The sequence below is a fragment of the Elephas maximus genome, chromosome 22 (assembly GCF_024166365.1).
Source record: "Elephas maximus indicus isolate mEleMax1 chromosome 22, mEleMax1 primary haplotype, whole genome shotgun sequence".
Lineage (NCBI taxonomy): Eukaryota > Metazoa > Chordata > Mammalia > Proboscidea > Elephantidae > Elephas > Elephas maximus.
In genome coordinates, this window is record NC_064840.1 from 18,884,431 (window position 1) to 18,899,986 (window position 15,556).

Consider the following 15,556-nt stretch of genomic DNA (forward strand, 5'->3'; position numbering starts at 1 on the left):
CGCAGCATATTCAGAATAGCAAAAACATGGAAACAACCTAAGTACCCATCAATGGATGAATGGATAACAAACTGTGGTACATACACACAACGGAATACTACTCAACCGTAAAGAATAATGATGAATCTGTGAAACATCTCACAACAGGGATGAACCTGGAGGACATTATGCAGAGTGAAATAAGTCAATCACAAAAGGACAAATAATGTATGAGACCTCTATTATAAATAGTCAAGGAAAGGGTTATACACAGAAAGAAATATATTTTGATGGTTACCAGGGATAGGAGGGAAAGGGAGGGAAAATCACTAACTAGAGAGTAGATACGTGTTAACTTTGGTGATGGGAAAGGCAGTACACAACATGGGGGAAGTCGGCACAACATGACCAAGGCAAGGGAAGACACTGAGAGGAACATAAGAATAAAAGGCAATGACAGTAAATACCATAACATATACAATCCTGCAACACTAATAACAAACAAGAAATTATGAGTGGATACATAGGTAGATAGGTATGTTGGATAGATGTAGGGGGGCGAATGGGAGTACAGCCATGTGCATGTATAGTTTGGCTGCACATATTTCTACAGACATATTTGTGTGTACTGAGTGTGTATATTCATATGTGTAACAGAGCACACAGAGGCACAGTCATGGGAACATCCTAGACACAACCAAACACCTCGCAGGACTGAGTTACTGGGCTTGAAGGCGAACAACCATAGTTCTGGGGGACATCTAGGTCAATCAGCATAAAGACAGCGTTCTATATCCTACTTTGGTGAGTAGCATCAGAGGTCTTAAAAGCTTACAAGCAGCCATTTAAGATACAACTATTGGCCTCTTTCCATCTGGAGCAGAGGAGAGTGAAGATAACCAAAGACTCAAGGAAACAATTAGTCCAAAGGGCTAACGGACCATGGAAATCATAGCCTCCACTAGCCTAAGACCAGAAGAACTAGATGGTGACTGGCTACCACTACTGACCATTCTGATGCGGACCACAATAGAAGGTCCTGGTTAGAGTGGGAAAAAAATGTAGAACAAAATTTAAATTCATAATCAGACCAGCTTCACTGATCTGAGAGAGACTGGAGGAACCCCTCTGAGACTATGGCCCTTAGACACCCTTCTAACTTGGAACGGAAGCCATCCCCAGAAATCACCTTTCTGTCAAATAATAGACAGTCCTGTAAAATAAACAGTAACACCCACGAGGAAAATGCTCCTTAGAAAAACAATCTATATGAGACCAAAAGAATAACACTGGCCCAAAAGCAAAGATAAGAAGGCAGGAAGGGGCAGGAAAACCAGACGAACGGAAATGGGGAACTCAGGGTGGTAATGCAGAGTGCTGACGTGTTGTGGGGATTGCACCTGATGCCACAGAACGATTTGCTCGTAAACTACGGAATGGGAAACTAATTTGCTTGGTAAGCCTTCATCTAAAAACAAAATAAAGCAAAACTGAATTTCTTTAAAAAAAAAAAAAAGGAAGAAGAAGAAAGAGTTTCAGGCAGCGGGAACAGCAAGTGCAAATGTCCTGAGGTGGGAGCAGGTTTGGCAGGCTCAGGAAACAGCATGAGCTGTGCATTCATCCAGCCATTCAAAAAGCTGCTACTGGGCGCTTTCTATGTGCCACACTCCTCGCCAGGTGCTGTGGGGTGAGATGGCCCTGTCCCTGCCCTTAGGTAGAGGAGGTAGGTGGAGGTACAGACCATGACACCATCTGTGCTCTGAGATGTCACATAAAGCCTCGACTTCCTGGGAACTGGCCACACTGGGCCTGCATTACAGATAGGGAGGGCTCCCCACACTCCCCACTCTTCCCTATTGTCCCCTTGAGCTTGCCCTGGGTTTTGGCTGTGGCAGAAATAAGTGCAATCTGATGAAAGATGAAGCAAGTCATTCTCTGTTTCAAATGTACTGGGACTGCACGTCTTTCTTTGTGAAAGTGAAGAATGTCCCTGCTTTGGTCTTTTGTGTTCCCGGCTGGCCTTATTGGTAGCTGAGCTTGTGGCTCTGGCTCTGCCCAAAGCAAGCGGAAGGCAGCTGGGAAAATCAGTGGAAGCTTCTTGGAGGAGGTGATGTTTGAGCTGAGCCTCAGAAGGTATGAAGCCTTTGCCAGACCGAGCGGAGGAGAGAGAAGTCATTCACTGCAGAAGGAACTGTGTGTGCAAAACCACAGAGGCTTGACAATGTGTGGTTAGAGTGTGAATGTGTATCTGGGAGGAGGAGGGCGAGGGCAGGAGATGTGGCTGAGGTGGAGGAGGGGCTCAGACTCTGAGATCCCCTGCAAGCCACCAACTTTATTCTATGGGCAATAGGAAGGCATAGATGGCTTTTAGGAGAGGTGTGTCCATCTTTCTAAAATGACCCTGGCTCCTAACCCTTGTGGCTGATGTGGGGGCTGGGTTGGAAGAAGAGAGCCTGGAGAAAGGAAACTGCAAGGGGCCTGCGGAGCTGAGTGCGGATCCTTCCGCTAGTTCCAAGTCTGTCCCTTGTCCCCACCCAGGACGGGTGGTCTTTGTAGGCTCCAGGAATCAGAGATCCCACCTTAGAGCTGGGGAGCCTGACAATCTCCCCATTTTCTTGAGGATTCTTTTTCTCAGCCCACAAGGGCACGTTTGCTTTGAGAGTCATTTCCATGGCAACTGCTAGTGCTCAGAGGAAGATTCTGGATGAACAGATGGGCGGAGACCAGAGAGTCTCAGATGACTCTTCATGGAAGAAGCCAGGTCAAGGAGAGGGGCTCAGGCTGGCGGGTCCCAGGGGCTGAGACCCTCCCTGCCTCCAAGAGTCACGAATGCCACAAACAAAATCTGGTCACCGTGGTCATGCTGATTCCCCATCCCTTGGCCTCACTGACCCAGGGTCTTTCAGAGGTGGTGGTGGTGGGGAGAAGACAGGAGAGACAGTGTGTGTGTACACATCCCAGGACAAGTGTGCCATTCCAACTCATAGGGACCCCATGTGTGCAGAGTAGAACTGTGCTCCATAGGCTTTTCAAGGCTGTGATCTTTCAGAAACAGATTGCCAGGACGGTCTTCGGGGACACTTCTGGGTGGGTTCAAATTTACAGCTAGTAGTGGAGTACTTAACAATTCGCACCACCCAGGGACTGAATTACAGGTGCTGGAAGGGCAGCAGAGGGGGATAGCTATGAACCTGGGCTTTGGAATCAGACAGTCCCGGATTTGAATTCCAGCTTTTCCGCTAATTTAGCTGTGTGCGCCTGAGTAAGTTATTCAACCTCTCTGAACCACAGTGTCCTCGCCTCTAAAGCACAGGTTGTTCATTCGACATGTTTATGTGCCAACAAAATTTGCTCTTAGTTATATTGCTACTTAGAACTTTTTATCCCTTTTCCTTTGTTTTTCTCAATATCTCTGCCACAGACACTGTGATCAGTGAAAATAAGGCCATAAATTATTCTCCCTCTAGTTATATTTGAAAAAAAAAAAACAAAAAAAAACAGCTGCTGTTGAATTGATTTCGACTCGTGGTGACCCCATATACGTCAGGGTAGAACTGTGCTCCGCAGGGTTTTCAGTGGCTGATTCTTTGGCAGTAGATTGCCAGGGCTTTCTTCTGAGGGTGCCTTTGAGTGGACTTGAACCTCCAACCTTCCAGTTAGCAGCTGAGTATGTTAACCATTTGCACCACCTAGGGGGTTCCAAGGATGCTCATGTAGAGCCTGGCACATGAAAGGTGAGGACTTCCCTCTCAGCAAAAATCACCCAGGTCACACCTCGGCCTCTCTCCTCACCACACGTGCAGCCCTGCACGTTTCTCTTAGTGCCAGGTGTGGGGGCAGGTGGGCAAGGGCCAGGTGCCTACCGCTGCTTATGCCGAAGCTTCTTCTGGTTCTTGAACCCTGGAGGCTCCTCCTTCAACCCAATGACTAGTACGCAGTTGCAGCCTGATCCCGCCCCCTCTCCATCACTCCCACCCCTGAGGCCAGCGTCTCCAGGGACACTTCCGCTAGCTCAGGCTGGTGTGTGGAGGGGTGGTTGTTGTTAGCTGCTGTCGAGTCGGCCCCCGACTCATGGTGACCCCAAATGTCACGGAGTAGGGCTGCTCCATAGGGTTTTCTTGGCTGTAATCTTTACAGAAGCAGTTCACCAGGCGTTTTTTCCCTGCAGCTGCTGGATGGGTTCAAACCACCAACCTTTTGGTTAGCACTCCATTGCAAACCGCTTGTACAACCCAGGCTCCATGTGGAGGGATAGGGGTAGAAAAAGAAGTGGTAGAGAATGGTTGCTGCTAAATGGTGGGACATCTCAGGGATACAACTTGGCCCCCCAGCCCCCAGGTTAAATAACCAGGTCAGAATCACCAGCCGGGGCCTGGTGGAGCCTGGACTTGACCCGGGTCTGTGGGACACCAGAGCCCTTGCTGTAACCAGCCCCAGCTTCATCCCACACGGCTGTTTAAAATGTTCTCATCTTATCACAGCACGCCCAGGCACCTCCAGACAGGCTGTGGGCCCCTGTTACTGACGGCTGGGCTGGGACAGGCATTACAGTACCAGCCTTCTTTTCTCTCCCTCAGGTTTCCCTCATGTCTTATCAGCAAGGCTTCTCAGTATGGACTCAGCAGCGCACTCGCATTCACAGGTCCTGCACTCAAGGGCAGCCCTAGGGTAAGAAGGACAGAAAGTGAGAGACTGGGGCATGACATTAACCCCCACTTATCAGGCACTGGAGCCCTGGTGGAGTAGTGATTGAGAGATTGGCTGCTAGCTAAAAAAGGTCAGCAATTCACACCAACCAGCTGCTCCTTGGAAACCCTATGGGACAGTTCTACTCTGTCCTATAGGATCGCTATGAGTCAGAATCGAACTCAACGGCAATGGATTTGGTTTTGGTTTTGGTATCAGGCACTGACTGCGTACCCTATGCTTCTACTCAAAACAAACCTTCACGGTAGGAATTTTCATTCCCATTTTACAGATGTGAAAACTGAGGCACAAAGCAGCAAGGTCACTAGCCCCAGATCCCACAGCTAGGAAGGGGCAGAGGTGGGATTTGAACCCAGGCTAACTCCAGGGCCCAAGTCTTCAATCACCATGACTGCCCTTGATGTCCTGTGACTTGCTCTACTGGAGGCACTTCTGGGTCCAGAGTCTGGTTTCTTGCACCCACTGCCCTTACTGTGTGCACAGGGTTGGCGGGTGAACGGGTTTTCATACATCCACATATCCTTGGTGACTCCCAACTCACCGGACTCACCCGCCTCTGAACAGCACAGGCTCCCAGGGTAGGTGGTGTAGGGAGGCTGCAAAGGCCTGCCCAGCTGGTGGGACCCCTGAGAGAACCCAGAGCCTTGCACCACCTCAGCTGCCCCTGCCCAGGCTGCCCGTCCTAGGGTGCAGGGGCTGGGGGTCAAGCAGACAGGTTCTGTTCCCTTGGAATTTCCTGGCTCCAGCCCAGGCAGCTGACAAATGAGCTGATCCAGCAACTAGGACATGGAGTACAAGATCTCACCCTGTTCCCAGGCACTGGGGAGGAGGAACAGGCTGCCCTACACCTCGACCCTGTCACAGCACTGCCACCTCTCCCAAGGCAAAGCCCAAGCCATGCCTAGGAGGGGCATTGCTGGGAGAAAAACAGAAAAGCACTGGTTGAAGAAACAGGGGGAATTCCAGAACCCTAAACGTCTCCTAAAGCCAGAGAGGCTTTAGGCTCAAGTGACAGAAATGAGGAAAGCGACTCCATGCAGCTGACAACTTAAGTCTCACTGAGCTGCAAACGCCAACCCCAGCCTGGGCCCTCGCTTGCTGTGTAACGTGGGTGATGGAATCAGTTTCCCCATCTGTAAAGTGGGTTGATGTAAGGGTTACATGAGATCACATATATAGGGTGTATAAGGAGATCAATCATCCCAGTCTGCCCAAGACTGAGGGGTTTTCTGGGATGTGGAGCTTTCAGTGCAAACTAGGGTAGGTTGGTTACCTAAATATATAAAGAGTTTGCTTCAAACAAACAAGCTCCTTAGCTGTTGTGTTTTAAGATAGCTGCTTCTGGAGTTGGATAACAATGAGTTTGAACTCTGCCTCTGCCATCATGAGCATTGTTTTTTCGTTGTTGTTGTTTTCCATTCATTCAATGAATTCGACCAATCTCTACAGAGCACCTGTGCTAGGCTGGGGGTGCCAGAGTGAGCAAAGGGGACAAAAGGCTCTTGTCCAGACGGAGCTTACTTTGTAGAAGGAGGAGACAGGCATAAGCCATCATCCCACTAACAACCAAGGGGTCACGTTGTCTATCTGAGTCTTGGTTGCACCTTAAAATGGGGAGCGGCTCCATCTCAAAAGACTTCCACTCATACCTTCCTCTCTAGCGCCCACCAGCCCTGGAGTCAACACCCATCTCTTGGATGATAATTTTTCCCTTTTCCAGCCACCCCTGCCCTTCAGCCCAGAAACAGGCTCAGGTCTCCTGCCCCAACCCTCCAAGAACAAAATAATTGGAAATAAACATTCTCTGGGTCCTACATTCTCCAAAGCGTTCTCTCTCTCCTCCCCCACCCCCTCGCACAAGCAGAACTTCTGGAAAGACTGGCCGAGTCATTAGAAAGCTCTTCCTTTTTTGTTAATATGAACTAGAGCAACCTGTCCCGTCCATCTCAGGCCTGGCTCAGCCCTCTGGAGTCACAGGGGACAAGCCAGCCACCTCCTTCCTCTGGCAGCGGCCACTTCCTCACTTTAACGTTGGCTGCTTCCTCTGCATCATTCTTAACCCCTCGCTGGCTGGCCTCCACCAGACCTCCAGAGCTGCTCCCCTGGAGCAGGGGTCTAGGGTGCTATGGGATGTGTTGGCTTGTAGATTTGTCAAATTATTTACTTATACATTTTATTTACATTGGCTCAGTCCAGATGGGAAGACAAAGTTCAAAGAGACTCACTTCTACTAGGGAACATAAATTATAAGTCAGAGTAAAAGGAGGAAGGGAAATGTGGGTGAGGCCAGAAAACAGAGCCAGGACTGAGGGGGAAAAATGCAGATGATAAGGAAAGTCTAAATGCTTACTATGGGTGTGCCACACATTGGGCTCCCAGGCCCCTAGTCTGGAAAAGGGAAACCAGTTTCACAGGTCACATGCCTCCAGCGAAAATCAAAGCCAGCTCAGGGGAATTACAAGACTTCCTGTGTTAGGAACAGAAGGACTTTCTCCTGGGACCCGTGTAGAGAAGACACGGTGTGATGTGCTGATCAATGTCAATGACCGTGGACACACACAGCCCTGAGTCTCCCGGGTGTTCCCGGAGATACCCACATTTACTGTCTGGATTACAACACCCCTCGTGTAAGCTGGTGGCACCGCCCCAAACTGCAGTGCAGTAAAAACAATTTTTCCTAGACGTGCTGGGGGAGACGTGCCTATTAGCTTCAGTCTAGATAGCCAGGTTTATGCTGTTGCCGTTGCCTCCGACTCATGGTGACCCCGTGCACAAAAGAACAAAACACTGCCTGGTCCGGCACCATCCCCATAACCAGTTGAGGATCACATCCTTATGACCCATTGGTTTTCATGAGCTGATTTAAACTGTTCAGCATCATAGCAACACGCAAGCCTCCAATGACAGTGGGGGGGGGGGCGGTGGCTGTGCATGAACCAGGAATCGAACCCTGGTCTCCTGCATGGAAGGTGGGAACTCTACCACTGGCCCAGCACTGCCCCTAACCAGGGCTTTTTTTTGGCGGGGAGGGGAAGGGGATGCAGTTCCAGCTTGATCCGAAGAGCTTTCTAGAATATCTGGGAAAGGGCCTGGACTGTGTGGCCTTCAGGTCCTTCTCCCTAATGATGTTTGTCTAAATTGATGTACCGATAATAATAGCATCAAGTAGCAGAACAGTGTTCTCTGTGGCAAATTCTAGAACATGGCTATTCTCTGCACCAGCTGAGGACAGGCCTAGGGCACCATTACACTCCTCCACACTGGTTTGTCTGTTAACATGTTTTATGGAAACAGAGGTCCCGACTCATGACCCATATGTAGGGTGACCCCATGTGCTGGTTTGCTCAGGACAATCCTCGTTTACATCCATCGTCCCAACACATTTACTAATGTTGTTGTTAGGTGCCATTGAGTCGGTTTCAACTCATAGTGACCCTATGTACAAACGGAACAAAACACTGCCTGGTCCTGCGCCAGCCTCACAATCGTTGTTATGCTTTAGCCCATTGTTGTAGCCACTGTGTCAATCTATCTCACTGAGGGTCTTCCTCTTTTTCACTGACCCTCTGCCTTACCAAGCATGATGTCCTTCTCCAGGGACTATTTCCTAATAAAAAAAATATATATATATAGTGAGGTGTTATTTATGTAGTGCTGCTATAACAGAAATACCACAAGTGGATGGCTTTAACGAACAGAAGCTTACTCTCTCACAGTCTAGAAGGCTACAGGTCCTAATTAAGGGTGTCAGCTCCAGTGGAAGACTTTCTCTCTGTTGGCTCTGGGGGAAAGTCCTTGTCATCAATCTTCCCCCGGTCCAGGAGCTTCTTAGCACAGGCACCCTTGGTCCAAAGGACACGCTCTTCTCCTGGCTCTTCATTCTTGGTGGTAGGAGGTCCCTATCCTCTCTGCTCAATTCTCTCTTTTATATTTCAAAAAAGATTGACTCCAGATACAACCTAATCTTGTAGACAGAGTCCTGCCTCATTAACATAACTGTCTCTAATCCTGCCTCATTAACATCATAGAGGTTAGGATTTACAACGCAGAGGGAAATCACATCAGATGACAAAATGGCAGACAACCACACAGTACTGGGAGTCATGGCCTAGCCAAGTCGACACACATTTTTGGGGGGACACAATTCAATCTGGAACAGTGCCCTTTCCTTTCTCCAAAGTGCCCCAGTTTGGGCAATAAATTTCATGGTTTCCCCTACTGACAGATCACCCCCTCCTCCACCCAGAGGCAAGAGGGGCCCATGGAATAGAAGTGCCCTTGCTCACACACCTTGTTCAGGACCCTCTAGGTTTACAATCCTAAATGTGTACATGCATGATGGTCAAGGAGATGCTGGGTATGGAGGCCATAGACCTTCCATGCTCACTGCAGTCAAGCTGATTCTGTCTCATAGCAACCCTATAGGATCTTAGAGTTTATAATAATAATTAATAATAACACTTGCGCAGTGGTTAAGAGCTTGGCTGCTAACCAAAAGGTCAGCAGTTCAAATCTACCAGCTGTTCCTTAGAAACCCTATGTGGCAGTGCTACTCTGTCCTGTAGGGTCACTATGAGTTGGAATCAACTTGATGGCAACAGGTTTGGTGGTTTTAGGGAACATGCCCGCACAGTTCTAATTTGGCCTTTTTTTTTTTTTTTTTCCTGACTAGGTAACACAATTCTATGATTGAAAACTATCTAAAACCTTTTAAAAAGCTAGAATGAAAAGCCTTGCTCCTACCCTGTTGCCATTGACCTAATCCCCCCGCACCCACCCCTTTATTAGTTTCTCATGTCTCCTTCCAGTGTTCTTTTAGGCAAATACAAATGTATATTCTGATTTCTTTCCTTTTTTACATAAAAGGTGGTATACTATACACACTATTGCAACTTGCCTTTCTTACCTAACAATATATCTCGGAGATGATTTCATACCAGAATATAAAGAGCAGCCTATCCTTTTTGACAGCTGTAGAGTACTCCATCACTGGATTTGCTGTGATTTATGTTACCAGTGTCCTGTGGATGGGTGCTTGGCTTGCTTCTAGGATCTTATTGTTACGATGTCACAATTAATACAAAAATGCTGTAATAATATTAACACACTACATTGTAACAATGTTAACATGTTGCATGACACCAATGTTAACAATCAGTAATCATGTATTATATCACTTCCCACATATTCTTAATATGTTTTGGGACTCTTAGTAGATTTTGGGTCTTTTATGATGAGCAAATGGGTTTTAAGGTCTCCCTTTGCACTGGTCCCCAGTGGCACAAACTGCACTCAACTACTAACCAGAAGGCTGGTGGTTCAAACCCACCCTGAGGCACCGAGGAAGAAAGCCTAATAATCTCGTTCCGTATAAGATTACAGCCAAGAAAACCTTATGGAGCAGTTCTACCCTACAACACATGGGGCCGCTGACTCAATGGCAATGGGTTTGGTATTTTGGGTTTGCACTGGCCATGCGGTGGTTTAATCCATCTAGAAAATGCTTCAGAGTCACTTAGGCTGTTTGTCCCCATAGAGCCCGAGCCACATCCGTGGTACAAGGTCTCACAGGAATTCAAAGGCTCTTGGTTCCCATCCCAGCTGTACTGGCTGTTCCAACTCCTGGTCCTCAGTTTCCACATTTATCAAAGGGCAATAACAATTGTTCCCAGGGCTTCTGTGAGGATCAAGAACTAGGAAAGCATTTTTGAGGTGCATGAAATACCCTATGGTGTGAAGTGGCAGATTTATGCCTGAGGTTCCCTTATCAGCTGCAAAGAGTGGCTCTGGGCTCTCAAAGAAGGAGGCTCCTACCCACCCGCTCCTCAGCAGGTGGGTTGGAAAAGGTGGATGGAATCCACAGAGAACAAGACAGTGACCTGCGGCCAGTAGGTCCCCAGTGTTGTCCCTGAGCCCACAGAGTCTGATTCAGACCAAGAGCTTCATTCTGGACGTGGCTTGGTAGCCCTGGGCAGCCCCAAGTAGCCGCTGACTGAACCTCTTTTCTGTTTTTATTCTGTTTTAAAATAAAACCACGATCACATTCCTGGGGTGGGGACAAGGCCCTCCCATCTGTGAACTGTACCCAGCCATCCTGGAACGTTCAGGAAAGGATCCAGAGTAATTTTCCACCCATTGCTCATGGAGAATCAATGCTGGCAGGCAACAGGGGGCTGCCCCGCTCCCAGGCAGGGGTCCTCATGCCTTCTCTGTGTTTTCACACCTGCCCCACTCACTCCCCAAGATTTCGAGTGGCAGACAGAGGCGCCTTTGTCTCTCTCCACCCTGTTTCCAAACGCCCCCTGCCAAGAACTCAGGCCCATAACGTCTCAGCTGGTGCAGGTTTCTGAGACCCCTGCAGCTTGTAGTCATGGGCAGAGAACCTTGAAACCACAGCCTTGTTGAGCCACTGGAACCATCACTATTGACACTCAAGGGCCTTCCCACCCCTCACTTTACCCCAGCCTCCCAGCAGCCCTGAGTGCCACCCCTACTTTACAGTGGAAAAAACTAAAGCCCAGGCGGGTCAAGCAACTTGCCTAAGGTCACACAGCTAGAAAATGGAAGAGGCAGCAGCATGAAATGGCTAAGAACACCTGGGTTCAAATCTCAGCTCTACCACTTACCTGTAAGGCCTCCTTGTTGCTTAAATTCTCTGTGCCTCAGTTTTCCTCACCTGTAGAATGGGGCAGTAATAGTATATACCTCATAGAATTGACACTAAGAATAAATAAGAGAAGGTATATAAAACATCTAGAGCAGTGACTGGCCCATGGTAAGTTTTCAGTAATTTATCAATTATTATTTCTGCTATTATTGTTGTTGATTATGACTATAATTATTACCATTATAGCACATTGTCCCAGACATGAACATGGTACAGTTGTAAGGGAGTGTGATTAAAAACAAACAAACAAAAACCATCTAGGGCTTCTTTCACATTGAGGTATAAATATCTAATAACAGATTACATGTTTCTCATTCATATGTTCGATAAACCTTACTGAGCACATATTACCTGCCAGGTGCCAGGTTAGAAGCTAGGAATACGAAAAGAAAAGAGTTCCCCCTCCCAAGAAACCCAAAGTCAGGTAGAAGAGGCAAACAATGAGTAAATCACAACACAGCAAACCCAGGGCACTGGGGGAACACAGGGGCATGGTACCAACTCCAGCCGCCAAGTCAGGGAAGGCTGCCTGGAAGAAGCGGAACTCAAGGGACAAGTAGGAGTTGATCAGGCCAGCATCCTGGACAGAGGCAGCTCAGAAGCATAAGAGCTTTGCTCATTCAAATAATATGGTGGCTGGAGGGGAACATTATGAACGGAGTTGAATTCTAAATCTTTGATGATGGAAACTCAGGCACTGTGTGGAGCAGAAGGAGAGTTTTAGCAAAAACATAAGGACCCTGGCAGCTTCCTAAAAATCACAAAGGGGAGGTGTGATTAAGGGAAGACACCCTTTGCTCTCTCCCCAAGCCCAGGGAGGTATGTAACCCATATGTGCTTTCTCCTGAGTTCTACCAAGAGACCCAACCCACTCCAAGAGCCTGGATCTCAGAACTAAATATCTAAGACCTCAAGCCTCCACCACCACCTCCTTCCAGTTTAGGAAGAGAAAAAGTGCCAGCCCACCTTCTGAGATCCTCCCCACATCCCCCATTACCCAAAGGCAAAGCTTTCCCCTCCTTCTTTCTTCTTCCTCCCTTAGTCTCTTCCTTCTCCCTCTGCTTCTCCTTCTGTCTTAGTCATCTAGTGCTGCTGTAACAGAAACACTACAAGTTAATGGCTTTAACAAACAGATGTTTATTTTCTCGCAGTCTAGTAGGCTACAAGTCTAAATTCAGGGCGTCGGCTTCAGGGGAAGGCTTTCTCTCTCTGTCTCCTCTGGAGGAAAGTCTTTGTCCTCAATCTTACCCCGGCCGAAGATCTTCTCCGGCACAGGGACCCTGGGTCCAGAGGATACGCTCTGCTCCCGGCGCTGCTTTCTTGGTGGTATGAGGTCCCCTCTCTCTGCTAGCTTCCATTTACTTTTATCTCTTGAGAGATAACAAAGTGGTGCAGGCCACATCCCAGGGAAACTCCTTTTACATTGGATCAGGGATGTGACCTGGTAAGGGTGTTACAATCCCACCCTAATACTCTTTAATATAAAATTACAATCACAGAATGGTGGACAATCACAGAAGGGTGGACAACCACACAATACTGGGAATCATGGCCTAACCAAGTTGATACTCACATTTGCTGGGGGGACATAATTCAATCCATGATAACTTCCTTGTCTAGACACTTGCTCCACTTTGGTCTTCCTCCCCCAGCCCCTACCCTTCAAGAAAATGACCCATGGGCTTGGGACAAGCATAGCCCTTCAGGCCACACCTATATCCACACTAGCTCCACCTACCTTCTTGCTCCTCCCGCCAACTGCTGGGGGCCTGGACACCCTCTCTGATGGAAACCATGAATCCATTCATTCATTTAAGAATGGAAATAGAAAAGGAGGAGGAACAAGGTGCTAGGGGAGATGGGTGACCTGGGTTCCAGTCCCAAGTCTGCTCCTAATTTGTAAAGTGAACCTCCATAAGCCTCTCCCCTCTCTGAGCCATGACCCCACGAATCTTTCAGAAAACAGTGAGCTGGAAGCCACTATCTGGCTCAACATGGCGGACCTGGCATACAGGACTTTCCTGAGCTCAGGATCCAGGATAACTGGAGAAACAGGACTGGACACCTGGCCTCGTTTTCTGACATTGTATCTAGGGCCTCAGTTTCCTCATCTGAAATGAGTCCTAGGATGCTTGCCAACAACTCCTGGCTGCCTCACAGACAGTGGCAATGGAGCCAAGAGGTAGAGACTTGGCAAGAGTGGAGCCAGCTGGAGAAAGAGGCTGGCCCCACAGCCACATGCCTCAGATGAGAAGCGCACAGTTCCAGAAAGGCCAGTGGGTCCACAGTCCTGGCTTGGCAGCTTCCCAGCCAGGCAGAGATCCAGCCAAGGCCCAAAGTCCAGGGCTCCAGCTGGGAGACCCCAAAGTTTACATCTTTGGGCAAAACCAAGAACTTGCCTATTGTCTTAGTCACCTGGTGTTGCGATAACAGAAATACCACAATGGATGGCTTTAACAAATAGAATTCTATTCTCTCACAGTTTAGGAGGCTAGAATTTCAAATTCAGGGTGCCAGCTCCAGGGGAAGCCTTTCTCTCTCTGTTGGCTCTGGGGGAAGGTCCTTGTCATCAATCTTCCCCAGTCAGGAGCTTCTCAGCACAGGAACCTTGAGTCCAAAGGATAAGCTCTGCTCCCAGTGTTGCTTTCTTGGTGGTAGGAGGTCCCCCTGTCTCTCTGCTTGCTTCTCTCTTTTATATCTCAAAAGAGATTGACTAAAGACACAACCTAATCTTGTAGATTGAGTCTTGCCCCATTATATAACTGCCTCTAATCCTGCCTCATTAACATCACAGAGGTAGAATTTACAACACAGAAGAAAAGGACATCGATGACAAAATGGTGGACAATCATACAATACTGGGAATCAAGGCCTAACCAAGTAGATACACATTTCTGGAGGACATAATTAAATGTATAACACCTACCCATGGTGCAAGGAAGGGGTCTCAAAGCCCCTGGTGCTTGCTGGCTGGGTTCTTGGGGTTTATTCCCTCTGGGATCTGGCTGTGATAAAATGCAAGGTTAGTTGGCACAAACCGTTTTCACTCAACTACTAACCAAAGCCAAGGGTACCACAGAAGAAAGCCCTGGCCATCTGCTTCTGTTAAGATTGCAGCCAAGAAAACCCTATGGACCACAGTTCTACTCTGCAACACATGGGGTTACCATGAGTCAGAATTGGCTTGACAGTAACAGGTTTGGTTTTTTGTGTGTTTGTTGCCCAGCCACAGATTTAGGCGGGCAGGCAGGAACGGGGTCAGCAAAGTGGCACCTTTCCAGGTGTTGCGGTTAAGTCTGCATGGGTTCAAACCCTGGTTCTGCCACCTCCCAGCTGTGTAACCTTGGCCTAATTATTTAACCTCTCTGTGCCTCTATTTCCTTGTATATATTTCCTCCTCCAATGCGACAATCCATGGATTGTCTGCCATTTCTCAAAATGAGCTACCAGACAGGGAGCCCAAGCACAGACAAGTTACCTCTTCCAGGAGCTGACTCAAAGGTTTCTGAGGGTCCCTATTTTTGTCTTTAAATGCACAGGTATATATGCAAAGTTTCCATGCATTAAAAAATATATATATATATATACATATATATACTCTCAAAATAATTGTATGTGTTTTAAAAAATAAAACACATGACCTCAAAATAATTTTAGTAAGGGTTTGGTTTTCCCAAAGGGAAAGAGGGGGGTTCAAATGGTGTCCCAGACCCTGTGCCTCAAAGTATGAGGTACGTCCCTCTGCCATCCCGCTCCTCAGTTCACTCCTTCATAGATGTTTACTGAGCACCTACTATGTGGTGTGTGCAGGGGTAGTGGGCAGGCAGCATATTTCCTGGACAGTGGAAACAGGATTCCTGCCACAGCCTAGAGTTTGATCACATCCAGCTCCCAGGGGAAGAAACCACGGAGAACTGGACCACCACCTGGGGCCTTGAAGTCCCATCCATATGGACAAGTAAGTGCTTAGATTTGCCCAAAGATGCTCCACACACTTCTGGAAGACTCCAGCTGGCTGAGGACACTGGCTCCAGGAGAAATGAGGGAAGAGGAGAAAGAGAAAGGAGAAGGGAGGGTGAGGCCAGTTGGAGGGCTCACAGGGCAAGAGGAGCAAGACAAGGCAGTGACCAGGGCAGATGGCCTCGGACCCAGCACCTCACAGTGGCCTTGCTCTGCATCCTGAACCCTATAAGCTTTGGAGCC

General features: G+C 48.2%; 1 protein-coding gene across 11 annotated transcripts in view; it reads right to left on the minus strand.

Annotated features, from left to right (window-relative positions):
* The window catches only part of CMKLR1 (chemerin chemokine-like receptor 1), a 183,961-nt gene that overhangs the window by 32,089 nt on the left and 136,316 nt on the right, over window positions 1–15,556 (minus strand). For 2 of the 11 annotated variants that reach the window (XM_049865997.1, XM_049865999.1), the window contains 2 exons: window positions 14,280–14,358; window positions 12,351–12,445 (listed from right to left, as the gene is read on the minus strand). The exons of the other annotated variants lie outside the window; for them this stretch is intronic. The gene's annotated coding sequence lies outside the window, so the exon portion shown is untranslated. The remainder of the gene's footprint in view (window positions 1–12,350; window positions 12,446–14,279; window positions 14,359–15,556) is intronic. 11 annotated transcript variants of the gene reach the window in all.